The sequence below is a fragment of the Macaca mulatta genome, chromosome 5, assembly GCF_049350105.2.
Source record: "Macaca mulatta isolate MMU2019108-1 chromosome 5, T2T-MMU8v2.0, whole genome shotgun sequence".
Lineage (NCBI taxonomy): Eukaryota > Metazoa > Chordata > Mammalia > Primates > Cercopithecidae > Macaca > Macaca mulatta.
Window position 1 is genome coordinate 118,072,054 of NC_133410.1, and position 15,171 is coordinate 118,087,224.

The window sequence follows — 15,171 nt, forward strand, 5'->3', positions numbered from 1 at the left end:
AATGCTGAGTGTGGTGCTTTTCTGACCTGACACACGACATCCAAAGAGGGCATCTTTGATCCCAAACAGAACTTTGCATGAGCAATATAGTTCACATGTCTGAACTTCACCTGAGAACTCTACATTGCTGTCAACATGTGCATATAACTGGGCACACAGCTCCTAGTTCAGATTAGAAGGAGGCTGACAGGTTAAAACAGGTGTCTATCTCTGGGAGTTCAAAACCACTTCAAAGAAGCCATTTGAACAACAATATGCGTGGGCTGGGTGCAGTGGCTCACACCTATAATCCCAGCACCTTGGGAGGCCAAGGTGGGTGGATTTTGAGACCAGCCTGGCCAACATGGTGAAACCCCGTCTCTACTAAAAATGCAAAAATTAGCCTGGTGAGGTGGCATGAACCTATAGCAGCTACTTGGGAGGCTGAGGCAGGAGAATCACTTGAACCCAAGAGGTGGAGGCAGTGAGCTGAGACTGCACTACTCAACTCCAGCCTGGGTGATAGAGTGAGACTGTGTCTCAAACAAAACAAAGCAATATGTGTGAATGTGTGCCTCTACTGTGTATCAATGGCACATCAAGATTGTGTAAACTGGCTGGGTACAATGGCTCACACCTCTAATCCCAGCATTTTGGGAGGCTGAGGTGGGAAGATCAGTTGAGCCCGGGAGTTCGAGACCAGCCTAGGCAACATAGTGAGATTCCATCTTTATTTTCTCTAAATAAATTAATTAAATTTTAAAATTGCATAAACCTTTTTCTCTACTCCCTTCATCCTGAAATTCCCTTCCAAACTAAGTCCAGAGGAGTCCTCCAGACTTGTGTTTGTGTGTGGTGAGGGGAGACTTCTGGAGAGGGGGAGTAAGATTATATTTTAGATACCCCAGTCTCATCTTAGTTCTCACTGAAACCTCTAGCCAACCTAGGAGCCACATACAAAACTCAAGAAGCTGATGACTGGTACTTGCACTTCATGGTGCTCCAGATGGAGACAGGGATCTAGTATATGGCTTCAGTTTATTTCTCATGAGTTTATCTCCAGTGGTGAAGTGGAGCAGAATATGCCACTGTGGAATAAAAGTTAATTTGAGCTGAAGGTATTTGAGAATCAACAGATGACAGAGAGGCTTGTTTTCTCAACTCCCCTATCTACCTAAAAGCAGAGTCTCCCGAAGGAACTCAATCATCTTAAGTTCCCTCCCTAGGAGTTTCACAAAGAGGGAAGATTGACTCTTGTCACCAGAGCCCAAGAAGCCAGCTTCAGGATAAGAGATCACCTAAGCAGACATTGCCACAAAACTATCTTATCTCCCAAGTATTTTCCTAAGGACCCATTTATTCTTCCTAAATGTCATTTGTTTTTTCTTTTTTTGTTTTTGTTTTTTGTTTTGTTTTGAGATGGAGTTTCACTCTTGTTACCCAGGCTGGAGTGCAATGGCGTGATCTCAGCTCACTGCAACCCCTGCCTCCTGGGTTCAAGCGATTCTTCTGCCTCAGCCTCCCAAGTAGCTGGCGTTACAGGCACCTGCCACCATGACTGGCTGATTTTTTGTATTTTTAGTAGAGATGGGGGTTTCACCATGTTGGCCAGGCTGGTCTTGAATTCCTGAGCTCAGATGATCTGCCTGCCTTGGCCTCCCAAAGTGCTGAGATTATAGGCATGAGCCACAGCACCCAGACCATCCATTTGTTTTTTTCATAAGTGCTCTTCCTCTCTTCCTCTCCCTTCTTTTCTTAAGATGGTTTATAAGCCCCCAATTCGTTTTTCTTTTTCTTTCCTTCTTTTTTTTTTTGATGGAGTTTTGCTCTTGTTGCCCAGGCAGGAGTGCAATGGCACAGTCTTGGGTCACTGCAACCACCGCCTCCTGGGTTCAGGTGATTCTCCTGCCTCAGCCTCCCAAGTAGCTGGGATTACAGATGCCCGCCACCATGCGGGAGCTTCCCAGCAGCTGAACATGTGGAGGTTCCTGGAGGATGGTGCCCCAGGTAGTGCATGGAAGCTCCACGTCCCTTCCCTCATACCTCTCCTTATGCATCTCTACATCTGTATCCTTTGTAATATCCTTTTTTTTTTTTTTTTTTTCTGAGACAGGGTCTCACTCTGTCACCTAGGCTTGAGCACAGTGGTGTGATCTCAGCTCACTGCAACCCCTACTTCCCAGGTTCAAGCGATTCTTGTGCCTCAGCCTCTCGAGTAGTTGAGATTACAGTCACGTGCCTGTATTTTTTGTATTGTTAGTAGAGACAAGGTTTCACCATGTTGGCCAGGCTGGTCTTGAACTCCTGACCTCAAATGATCCACCCATCTCGGCCTCCCAAAGTTCTGGGATTACAGGTGTGAGCCACCACGCCTGGCCTCCTTTGTGATATCCTTTATAATAAACCAGTCAATGGGCCTAGTAAGAAAGAAAGATGAAATTCATTTTAAGTAAGTTAGAAGCAGCACAGAAATACTTGGCACAGAAGTGCTGTATTGTTGTGCTGGGCTTGGGCATGTTTGATAAGCATCACATGTGCTGTGGAAAGGAGAAAATGTCAGATACACAGAAAGACTGGAAACACTTTGAGTCCTTTTACTTTCTGTACATATGTGCCTTGGATTGTTTTCCAAAGTAAACACTTGATATAGATAGAGGAAGAAGTAGCAAGGCTCTTTTGTACCAGTATGTTCAACATTCCTCAAAAAAAGCGTGAAGATGAAGAATCGGGAGGAGAAAAGACAGCTTGACTTCTGTACCATTCAGGAGAATGATGGCAAAACACCTAGCAATGAAAAATGAGCATGTGCTCTTCAGTCATGTCTACTCTGCTGCCACCTCTCAGAAAAAGCTCAGAATGGCATTGTGTTTGAAGTAAACTGTTTGAATTAATTACTTAAAAAATTAGATGTGTCATTATATATATATATATATTTTAAACAAGTTTATTAGGAAAGTAAAGGAATAAAATAATGGCTGCTCCATGGGCAGAGCAGCCATCATTATATCCTTAAGGCCTATTTTTTTCTCCCTAGAGTCAAAGTTCTATAAGCTAGGGACTGTATCTGACCTTATTCCACTTACCCTAGCATCTAGTCCAGGGTCTGGTACACAATAGATTCTCAATAAATACTTAAAAAATAGACGTCGATTTTAATAATTAGTGGATAACAATCACAGCTACAAATTCTTGCCTCTTCCCACCATGTGGTTGGTATATGCTGGCTACTTGGATTTACATCTCTCCTATCTTCATATCAGCAGGGTAGATATTATCTCCATTTTCACAGAAGAAAACTGAGACTCAGAAGGTTGTACGATTTGCCCAAGGCCACAGAGCTGCTTTGGGGTAGAACCAGGACAAGTTTCCTGTCTGTTTCTGTTTTACTCTAAAATCCGTGCCCCTTCCATTCTGACTGACTGCTTTGAGGGCCACCTGATGTGCCATTGTTATTTACCCTCTTCTCAAAATTCTTGTCTTCAAAATTTTGTGTTTATTCTCTTCTTTGCAGTACCAAGATAGTCTCTGCTAACATAGAGTTAAGACAAAGCTCCTTGCGCATAGGAGAATGACAGCATCAGCTGATTTTCCTGGTGTTTTGTTTAATTTAATTTAATTTAATTTAGGAGAGCTAAATAATTAAACATGAGGCCAAAGTACATAAGAAAGTGGCAGTCTTTTATTGCAAATATGCACACACTCTCGGGCGAGGTTCTCTGGTCCTCAGGTGTGGGGGGCCAGGGAAGTCACGCCGGCGCTCTCAGGTGATGTTCTCCGGTCCACAAATGCGGGGTCCGAAGAAGTCACGCCGGCTCCTGCCGGCAGCAGACTTTTATGCATTGGTACTGGAAGGGGGAGGTCAGTGGGCGGGATAAGGGCATGATAGGGGTGTCTCCGTAGGCGTGGCCGGGTAAGTTTTGATCTCTTTGGATTGACATCACCTGGCGCATGCTCGGTTGATCTGCATCTTCCCGGGGTGGGCTGCATTTTCCCTTGCGCAGGAAAGTTGGTGAGGAAGAACCCGGAAGCAACATGGATTATGCCTTCTTGTTCACCTTCCTCCATCTTGTCCTTTCTCCTTCACCCAAACAGTCCAACCTCTTATTGATTATAAGAATTTGGGGTGCCGTTGTCTGGCTGGCTGCTTCCTGCTGTTAGGGGGCGTAGTTAGGGTCTGAGGTTGGCAGTTGGGTGAAGGGATGCAGAAGCATTTGGTTGAAGGTGACTTGGGTGATCTCTTGGACCCTGGCTCGGAGAAATTTTATTAAAATGGGAGCAAAATATAAGGCAAGGCAGAGGATTAGTATGGGAATTAGGAAATCACAAAGGGCACCCTGCCAAGCTAGGTCTTCTATGAAAGTAAAAAGTTGGGAAACCTACTGGTTGGGGTATGGGTTGGGAAGGAGGGTGTCTATTGGGTTTATGAGGGAAAAGTCAGTTAAGTTAAGATGAAGAATGGTGAGGAAGCGGGAAAATTTGAGGAGGGTGTTGATCCTTGAGTAGAACCTGGTCACCTGGAGAAAGGGAAGGGGAATAGATGTTTTGAGTTAGGTTAAGATGTCTCATCCCAAGAGGGGGTGGGACAAGAGGGTATGATGAGGAAACAGTGGGCAAAGCATGCATAGTCCAGGCAGTAATTTAACATTGGGGTCTGGCGAGGGTTAGACGGTTTACCGTCTACCCTAACTACTGAGATGGTGGCTGGCTGGCTAGGACCTCCATAGGTTGACAAAACAGAATAGGTAGCCTCCGTATTGATGAGAAAAGAAATTGGCTTACCCGCTACCTGTAGAGTTACCCTAGGCTCGGCGAGGGTGACAGGGGTCTCCAAGTGTGGGCACCGTCAGTGTCGTCCAGGTGTAGGAGCTGGAAGGAGCCTTCCGGCCTTTGAGGAGAGGCACCATGTTGAGGCGCAATGCCTGCCCTGCTGGCGGGGCAATCAGACTTCCAATGTCCTTCCTGTTGGCAGGTTGGGCATGGCATGGTAGGCAGGCGAGGATTTGGACACTGTTTTGCCTAATGCCCAATTGTGCCACACTTAAGGCATGGACGAGACGGAGTGGCCAGCTTGGCCTGGGGACACTGGTTTGCCTAGTGTCCTGGGTCTCCGCATTTATAGCAGGAGCCCTTGGGAGACTTGCCCTGTGTCTTCCCTGCTGGCAGAGTGGGCAATGCTGGTTGGAGGGCAGCCACTAGAGCTTGCGCCTGAAGCACAGCCCTTCTTTTCTCCTTGTCTAGCTCTGCGGCCTCAGCTGCTTCTTCTCTGGAGTTAAAAACTTTAAAGGCCAATTTTACTAAGTCCTGTATGGGGGTTTGAGGCCCATCTTCAACCTTTTTTAGCTTTTTTCGAATATCTGAGGCTGACTGGGAGATAAAATAGGAGTCTAGGACAGCTGCTCCGGCTGGGGAGGTGGGGTCTAGCTGAGTAAATTGGCCTAGTGCCTCTGTAAGGTGATTTAGGAAGGAAGCCAGGTTCTCATCTGGGTGCTGGATGATTTCCTTTAGTTTATCAAAATTGACCACTTTGTTAGAAGCTGCCTGAATACCGGCCAAGAGACATTGAACCATAATGTCTCTCCTATGGCGGCCGGGCTGCTGTGGCTGGTAATCCCAATCTGGTTCTATGGACGGGACAGCCATCTCTCCTAATGGGATGGTGGCATCAGTTAAATGCCATTGATCTGCATGTTGCCTGGCGGCTGCAAGAATACACTCTCTTTCCTCTGGGTTAAGGGAGGGGGACAAAATGACCTGTAAGTCATGCCAGGTTAGATCATATGCCTGACTTAGGTATTGAAACTCCTTGGAATATAGGGTGGGGTTAGCAGAGAAGTCGCCGAGCCGTTTTTCAATCTTGGAAAGGTCTGCCAAGGAAAAAGGGACATGGACTCTAACTAGTCCTTTGGCTCTGGCAACCTCTCGGAGGCAGGCCAACAAACTAACAGGGGAGGTTGAAACAGACTGACTAGTCGGGTAGGTTGAGACCGGCTGACCAGTAGAGGGGGTTGAGACCGGCTGACCGGTAGAGGGGGTTGGGGCAGGCTGACTGGTAGAGGGCTGACTAGTGGGGGCTGCTACGGTGGTCTTGGAGCGAGTGTGGGCGGAAATGGGAGAGGTAAGAGGAGTGGCTGAGGGAGGGGCTATGGGAGGAGCATAGGGAGGGGGGTTGGAAGGTCGGGAGGGAGGTGCCCCACCATCGGCCTCGTCTGAGATGGAAGTAGAATCTTCCTCTGCTTGTGGTGTGGGGGCTGAGGGCTGGGTTTTAACTAATAAGACCTGGGCCATTGAACACTGGGCGCACAGGTCTGGGCGGGAGCGCAAGTCCTAAAAGCCTTGGACATAGATAATTTCTGACCACTTTCCGAGCCTCTGGCAGAAATTAGAGAGATCTAATTAAAATGTTATGGTCTAAGGTGCCTTCAGGCGGCCATTGAGACTGGTTGTCTAATTTATATTGTGGCCATGCCACAGTGGAGAGTAAAATCAGTCGCTTTCGTTTAAGATCTTGCTCTAATTGTAAAGTTTTGAGATTAGTTAGAAGACACCCTAAAGGAGTATCTCTAGGTATTTTGGATTGGGGGTTTCCCATTGCCTTTCTCTCGCCTGTAGGCGGAAACCGAACTCTACCTGGCTACAAAGCGTCCTTTGGAGCCACTAGAGACCGGGAGGCTCCTGGAGCCGGAATGGAGATTACCTCCAGGTGGACATCTCTGTCCTGGATGGGTCTCACATGGACTGGAATGGAGTTCCTTTGGGCAGACGTCTCTACCTTTAGGAACTCTCCTGTGGGTCACCTGGTGACCAAAAAACCTTGGGCCTGTGCAGGACTTCTGGCCAAGGAGTATGAGAGGGAGGCAAGAGATACTCACCCCTAGGAGACTTGGAGGTGTGGAAAGCGATGTCTAGGTCCTGGTCCGTCCGCAGCGTGGAAGGAGGAGGCTCCTCGGACCTTAGGGGGCCTTGAGGAGGGGTCTCCTCCTGGGTTTTTGGCATGCCACAGTGGAGAGGAAAATTAGCCACTTTCGTTTTAAATCTTGAACTAAATGTAAGGCTTCCAAGTTTTGGAGGAGACACCTTGAAGGGGTGTTCATAGGGATTTTCGATTGTGAGGTTCCCATTGTTTAACCACCAGAAATGGAAACTGACCTCACGCAGTGGCAAAGCGTCCTTTGCCGCTGCTGGAGACCGGGGGGTCCTGGAGCCACTAACGGAGAATTGAGGAACTTCAAGATGGACGTCTCCGAGTTGAAGACCTCACTGCGCCACAGGGTGGCTACGTCCTTGGGCGTACGTACGACTCTAGGCCAGGGACATGGAAACGGACGGAGATGGTTAACAAAGGGGAGTACTCACCGAAGAAGAAATTCTCAGAGCGGCACCAGTGGAAAGCTGGAACACTTGTTTGGTGTTCATGGCTGGTTGGGTTGGGAGTCGGTTCCCTGTGGAGGAGGTTTGTTAGACCCTTAGGGGATGTTGAGGAAGGGTCTCCTCCTGGGTCGGGTTTCGGTACCAACTGTTTTAATTTAATTTAATGTAACTTAATTTAGGAGAGGTAAGTAATTAAACATGAGGCCAAAGTACATAAGAAAGTGGCAGTCTTTTATTGCAAATATGCACACACTCTCAGGCGAGGTTCTCTGGTCCTCAGGTGTGGGGGGCCAGGGAAGTCACGCTGGCGCTCTCGGGTGATGTTCTCCGGTCCACAAATGCAGGGGCCGAAGAAGTCACGCCGACTCCTGCCGGCAGCGGACTTTTATGCATTGGTACTGGAAGGGGGAGGTCAGTGGGCGGGATAAGGGCATGATAGGGGCGTCTCCGTAGGCGTGGCCGGGTAAGTTTTGATCTCTTTGGATTGACATCACCTGGCGCATGCTCGGTTGATCTGCATCTTCCCGGGGTGGGCTGCATTTTCCCGTGCGTGGGAAAGTTGGTGAGGAAGAACCTGGAAGCAACATGGATTATGCCTTCTTGTTCACCTTCCTCCATCTTGTCCTTTCTCCTTCACCCAAACAGCTGGAGAAAGTCTATGTTTGAAAATCATAGTGAAATGGAAAAATGGAACAATCTTTTTAAAAAGCCATCTATGCAGCAGCATTCAGCGGACATATTATAGTTCCCGTTTATGTGGAAGAAGTCCAGAAATGTCAATAAGTCTCTAGGTAAGTAGGTACAGAAATAATGGGTGACACTGCAATAACAGACATGGCACATGGGGTACCCACGCCTCCAGGCAGCTTTCCAAGAAACAGCTTCTCTGGGAACTGGCAGGCCTTAGGAGCCATGTGGCTGCCAAGTTCTTGCCCAATGAGAGCCCTTTCTTCCTGGCTTGTCCCTGAGACTGCAAGGACATGGAAGCAGACCAGAAGCAGCACAAGTTGTACAGTATGTATGTTCAACTTTTAAAAATGGAAGTAAAGTGGGTATCTAATTTAACATTATAAATTAAGTATTATAAACTTTTTGTTTGAAATTTTTACTTATTTATTTATTTTTGAGATAGGGTCTCACTCTGTCTCCCAGGCTGGAGTGCAGTGGCATAATCACAACTCACTGCAGCTTTGACCTCCCTGGGCTAAGGTGATCCTCACACTTCAGCCTCCTGAGTAGCTGGGACCACAGGCGTGTGCCACCATGCCAGGCTAAATAATTTTTGTATTTTTTGTAGAGACAGGGTTTTGCCATGTTGTCCAGGCTCATCTCTAACTTCTGTGCTCAAGTAATTCACCCGACTCAGCCTCCCAAATTGCTGAGATTACAGATGGGAGCCACCATGCCTGGACCTTATAAACATTTTTTTTTTTTCCCCACCAAGACAGAGTCTTGCTCTGTCACCCAAGCAAGAGTGCAATGGCATGATCTTGGCTCACTGCAACCGCCGCTTCCTAGGTTCAAGCAATTCTCCTGCCTCAGCCTCCCAAGTAGCTGGGATTACAGGCATGCATCACCACACCTGGCTAATTTTTGTTTTTGTTTTTGTTTTTCTTTTTTGTATTTTTAGTAGAGACAGGGTTTCACCATGGTGGCCAGGCTGATCTCGAACTCCTGACCTTGTGATCTGCCCGCCTTGGCCTCCCAATGTAAACTTTTAAAAAAGCTAAGTATACTGAGGTTTTCATGGCATTTAATATTTGTAGTCTTGAACCTTTAAACACCACTCCTTCAGTTTTCCTGATTATAAAGATATGTGGTATGATTTATAGCTAGGAGAAAATCAGTACTGTAAAAACCAGAATCATGCTTCCTTTGGGAAAGAGAGTTACTGTGGAAAGCAAAATGCCTAAGGCTTCTGGATATGAAATTGTAAGCCTGGGGGCAGGGTCTTAAATGGGCAGTGAGTGACTGAATTGCTCCCCCTGGAAAAGAGGAAGAGCATTCTTGCTCTGGAGATGGAGGGCTCGAGGAGGAGAGACCAGTGGGAAGAAGAGAGAGATGAGATGAGCCTGCAGAGAAGGAAAGGTCAAGGAATCTTTCCATTATTCCATTCTGATTTGCTTGATTTGATATAGTCATGTAGACCCTTCATGCCACCAAGCCTTAGGCAAGCATATCATACACACACACTGTATTTACCATGTGACTGTTTTGTGGAAATCGTGAGAACAGGGCTGAATTCCATGCCTGTGTCCCCAGCAAGAGTGAAAACTAGGGTTTTGCAGGCATGGGAAAGTAAGGCAGAGATGGTGAAGAGAAAACAGTAACCTTGGCCATGCCTGGGAACCATGGTCTTCAGGATCCTGTGTGGGACTTCTCTCAAAATGCAGAAGGGGGTTTATAGACACTATTTCCTGGATTTTGAGGGGGCAAGATGACGTTTCCATCGGTGGAGTTTCCCAGGCCTGTCTCTTGTATTCATCCTTGGTACCGCTTTTCTTTTTAGGGAAACTGGTAGAGGGAAGAGGAGTTTTGGAGACAGGCTAACCTGAATTTGCAACCGATCTCTCTTTCTATTGCTTAACCCATTTGAACCACTTTTTTTTTTCATCCATAAAAAAAAATCTCACAGGACACAGGATGGTGAAGAGGCTTGAATTAAATGACATCTCATATACAGGTTAAAAATTCAGGTCTTGACTCCAAAGTGTTTGATTCAAATCCTGGCTCTACCATCTGCTAGCCATGTGACTTTGGATAAGTTATTCAATTTTCTGTTATAAAAAATGGGGCAGCTGGGCCCGGTGGCTCACGCCTGTAATCCTAGCACTTTGGGAGGCCAAAGTGGGCCAATCACTTGAGGTCAGGAGTTTGAGACACGGAGAAATCCCGTGTCTACTAAAAATACAAAAATTGGCCGGTGTGGTGGCCTACACCTGTAATCCCAGCCACTTTGGGAGGCTGAGGCAGGAGAACTGCTCGAACCCGGGAGGCGGAGGTTACAATGAGCAGAGAGCACATTACCGCAGTTCAGTCTGGGCAACAGAGTGAGACTGTGTCTCAAAAAAAAAAAAAAAAAAAAAAAAAAGGAAAATGGGGCAAATCAGTGCATCTACCTTCTGTGTTGTTGGGAATGTCAAATGAGATAATACAGTAAAGCACTTTAGTGTAATTGCCAGACAAGTTCTTCTTGCCCATTGCACAGATAAACCCAATTCACTGAGACATGTTATTGCAGTGGAGAAATAATTTAATTATTGCAAGGCAGCTGAACAGGAAGATGGGATTTATTATTCAAATCCACTTCCATGAAGGCTCAGAGGTTAGGGTTTTTCAGGAATAGTTTGGTGGGCATGGAGACATTAGGGAATGGGTGCTGTTGTTTGGTTGGGGATGCAATCATAGGGGTGTGGAAAAAAACAGAGTACTCCTCTGGGTGGGGTCCACAGGACTGGTTGAATCCTGAGTCATGGCTTTGGGTGGAGTCGATCAGTAGCCAGAAGGCAAGAGTCTGAAAAAGCATCTCAAAATATCAATCTTACGTTGTACAGTAATGATGTTATCTATAGGAACAGTTGGGGAAGTCTCAGATCTTGTGACCTCCAACACAGTGAAGGATTATAGCAAGGCACGCTACGCCTACATTTTAGCAGAACTCAGGCCCCTCCCGTAATCCTAATCTTGGGAGCTTTCACTAGTTTTACAAAAGTGGTTTCAGTTCCTGGGCAAGGAGGGGGTTAGTTTTGGGGAGGGACTGTTATCATCCTTGCTTCAAAGTTAAACTAGAAACTAAATTCTTCCCATGGTTAGCTTGCCCTATGTCCAGGACTGAGTGAGGGCAGCCAGCTTGTGGGGCTAGAAGCAAGATGGAGTCAGCCATGCTGGACTTTATTATCATAATCTTTGCAAAGGCAGTTTCAATCATGTCTGGTATTACAGCAAGTACTTAGTAAATGGCGGCTATTATTGTTATTATTATGTATGTAAAATGTCTGGTTTGGCAAGACATTGATTAATGATTTTGCACTTTCATTCGATTGAAATGTAAGAGCTGTGAATTCCCATGCGCCCCACACCTCTTTTTCCCAGAGGAATTAACTAAAAGAGAATCAACTGATCACTTATATCAGTTATGAAGGTTCATAGAAGCTTAAAAAACATCTCTGCACTTTTTAAAGATAAAGACTTCTGACCAAATAAGTTTAAAATGTTGTTGATACATACATATATTTTATTTGGAAAAAAAAAGTACTGTCAGTTCTAAGAAATATACTCCATGTTTTTGTTTGCACTTCAACAATCTGCTTGTCATTTGTCCTCTAATGCAGAATCTTCGACCTGCCAGTGTGCATCCTCTCCCTGTGGACAGCACACTCTGCCTTTTCAAGCTACTCAGTTTTCCTCACACTTCAGTCTGTTTTCCTATTATTGCTTCGGGTTGATAGCAACTTTCCATGGTATTTGAAGCATACACCCATATGCCAGGATTTTGAATGTCATACTAAATAAAGAGGATTTTTTTTTTGAGTCAGAGTCTCACTCTTTCACCCAGGCTGGAGTGCAGTGGTGTAGTCTTGGCTCACTGTAGCCTCAACCTCCCAGGCTCAAGCAATCCTTCTAACTCAGCCTCTCAAGTAGCTACGACTACAGGCGCATGCCACCACACCCAGGTAATTTTTGTAGAGACAGGGTTTTGCCATGTTGCCCAGGTTAGTCTCAATCTCCCAGGCTCAAGCAGTCCTCCCACCTTGACCTCCCAAAGTACTGGGATAAATAAAGAGAGGTTTTTATTGTTGTGTTTTGTTTTGTTTTGTTTTTGACAAGCCTCACTCTGTCACCCAGGCAGGAGTGCAGTGGCACAATCTTGGCTCATTGGAACCTCCGCCTACCGGGTTCAAGTGATTCTCCTGCCTCAGCCTGCTGAGAAATGCACCACCTCGCCCAGCTAATTTCTGCATTTTTAGTACAGATGGGGTCTCACCACGTTGGCTAGGCTGACTTTGAACTCCTGGCCTCAGGTGATCCACCTGCTTCAGCCTCCCGAAGTACTGGGATTACAGGCATGAGCCACCGTGCCTGGCAAAGAGTTTTTTAGAAAGAAGTTCTGGAAAAGAAAGAAGCTTTCCTGCCTGCCCTTTGTCATGGTGGAGCAGAACTATCTAGTGCTCTAATTGTGAGGAGCTCTGCTGAGATATAGAATAGCTTGGTGTGACTTGGTGACTTTAGGGTTAGAGGGCTTGGGTTCAAGTCCTGACTCAGAGCTTACTTGTGTGACCTTTGGTCAAATCACTTAGTTTTTCTCTTTTTTTGGTTTCCTTGGGTAAAATAGGGTAGCTGGCTCTGCAAGGAGGGAGGGTAAATAAATTAATAATCCTGATGAGCGGTAAATATGTTGGTTCTTACTGTTAATGTGCTAGGCTATTTTAGTGAATTATTTCTGACCCAAACCAGTTTCCCACCTCCAGTTTCAGGAAGATAATAAACCTAGTAGTGCTGAATTACCAGGACGCATGTAGGGCTAGTGGTTGATTTTATTCCTTATCCCTGAAGGTGCATCACCGTGCACTTTGCTGTAATCTTGAATTAAAATGGTTCTGAACCTCCTAATAGTAACTCATTATTGACAGCTTTAGCTTTCTTGAGACCTCTGAAACTCTTTCTGCCTGGAGCTGGAGCCAGGAAGCTTGGATTCTAGTCCCTATTCCTCACTTCCTATGGGGGATTGGCAGCAAGGCAATTCACTTTCCTGAGCTTGTTTTTACAGATTGGGTAAGATTCACATGACATTTTACATGGAATGATTTTTAAGTTGGGGAATGTGCATAAGATAAGTTACTGTGTGATATGTTGATAATAATGGTAACAGTAGTAAGTGCACTTATTTTATTAGTAGGCGTGACCTCAAGGCTTACCTAGAGCGTGTTTTTAGTTCTTTGAGTCCTCATAATGCTGAAGATCTTAGGCATATGATTCTTTTCCATTTACAGTGGTGGCAGCATTTGGGCAAGATATTATATAGAAGGAAGATTATAAAATGTATATTAGTCAAATGTTGCTAATTATTTGCCATGATATATAATTTGAAGAAGGAAGATAGAATTTTGGGGAGATTCTTATGTGGAGTTACACAAACCATGTGCTTTTTGGATAACTTTGGAGAGAGTAGAGGGGGCATATCGGCATTATATTTATAGATCCTTTGTACATTTTAAAATTTTTATTTGAGACAAGGTCTCACTTTGTTGCCCAGGCTGGAGTATAGTGACACGATCATAGCTCACTGCAGCCTCGACCTCTGGGCTCAAGCGATCCTCCCCCTTCAGCCTCCTGAGTAGCTGGGGCTACAGGTGCATGCCACCACACCTGGCTAAGTTTTACAATTTTTTTGCAGAGATGGGGGTCTCACTTTGTTGCCAAGGCAGGTTTCATATTCCTGGGCTCAAGTGACCCTCCTGCCCTGGTCTCCCAAAGTGCTGGGATTACAGGCATGAGCCACTGTACCTGGCTCTACAGATTCTTTCATGCTCAAAAATAAATGAAAATACATTCTCCTTTATTTCCAAATGTGCTTTTTTCTTGATCCTTGAACTACTTTCTTATTTTGTACCTCAGTAAACACAGGGATTAGCAGAGGCTGAAGGAGAAATCACAAGCTATTTTCCATAGTCTTAACTACATTCTGTCATGGAATAAAAACAACTGATTGTCCTATGTGTTCCAGCAGAACTATTAGATACATCGTTTTCTGGGAACCCCTCCTTTTGAATTCCTCTCATTTTGAGGGTCACCATGGCCCAAAGCCACCACTGGTTTTAGGGGACAGCCCTAGGACTCCAGTCCACTCCCAGACAGGTCACAGCTCTGCCTGTCCATTGGTAATATATAAAAGGTATGTATGTATGTATGTATGTATGTATGTATGTACGTATGCATGTATGTATTTTTGAGACAGAGTTTCACTCTTGTTGCTCAGGCAGGAGTGCAATGGCACGATCTCGGCTCACTGTAACCTCCGCCTCCCAGGTTCAAGCGATTCTCCTGCCTTAGCCTCCTGAGTAGCTGGGGTGACAGGCATGTGCCACCACGCCCGGCTAATTTTTTTTTTTTTTTTTAGTAGAGACAGGGTTTCTCCATGTTGGTCAAGCTAGTCTCGAACCCCCAGCCTCAGGTTATCCAGCCACCTTGGCCTCCCAAAGTGCTGGGATTACAGGCGTGAACCACCATGACTGGCCAAAAGATTTTTATATATTAAAGATCTACCATTGAAAAATAGTAAAATCTACCATTTAATCTATATTTAAAGTCTACCACTGAAAATGAATTTGTGCAGAAACAAATTCATTTTCAATTGTAACTGAACCTTTGTTAAACCCTAGTTGGAATGTACTTACTCACTAAGAAAACCCTGATTCAGGGCTTAAAAATCATGTAGATGATATAAAAGCACTTTTTCTTCACTTTCAGAACCATTAGTTCAAGAACTATTTAATGTTTCTTTTCAGTTTTCCCCATAACACTTTCTTTGTGACACTAGTGTAGAATTTATTTTATGCTACTGGAACATTCCAATGCATTGATTTTATATTGCCATATAGGTTGCACATACCTTGAAGGCAAAAACCTTGTTTTCTTTTCTCTCTCTCTTTTTTTTTTTTTTTTTGAGACAGAGTCTCACTCTCTTGCCCAGGCTGGAGTGCGGTGGTGCAATCTCAGCTCACTATAACCTCTGCCTCCTGGGTTCAAGTGATTCTCCTGCATCAGCCTCCCGAGTAGCTGAGATTACAGGCATGTGCCACCACGCCCAGCTAATTTTGTATTTTT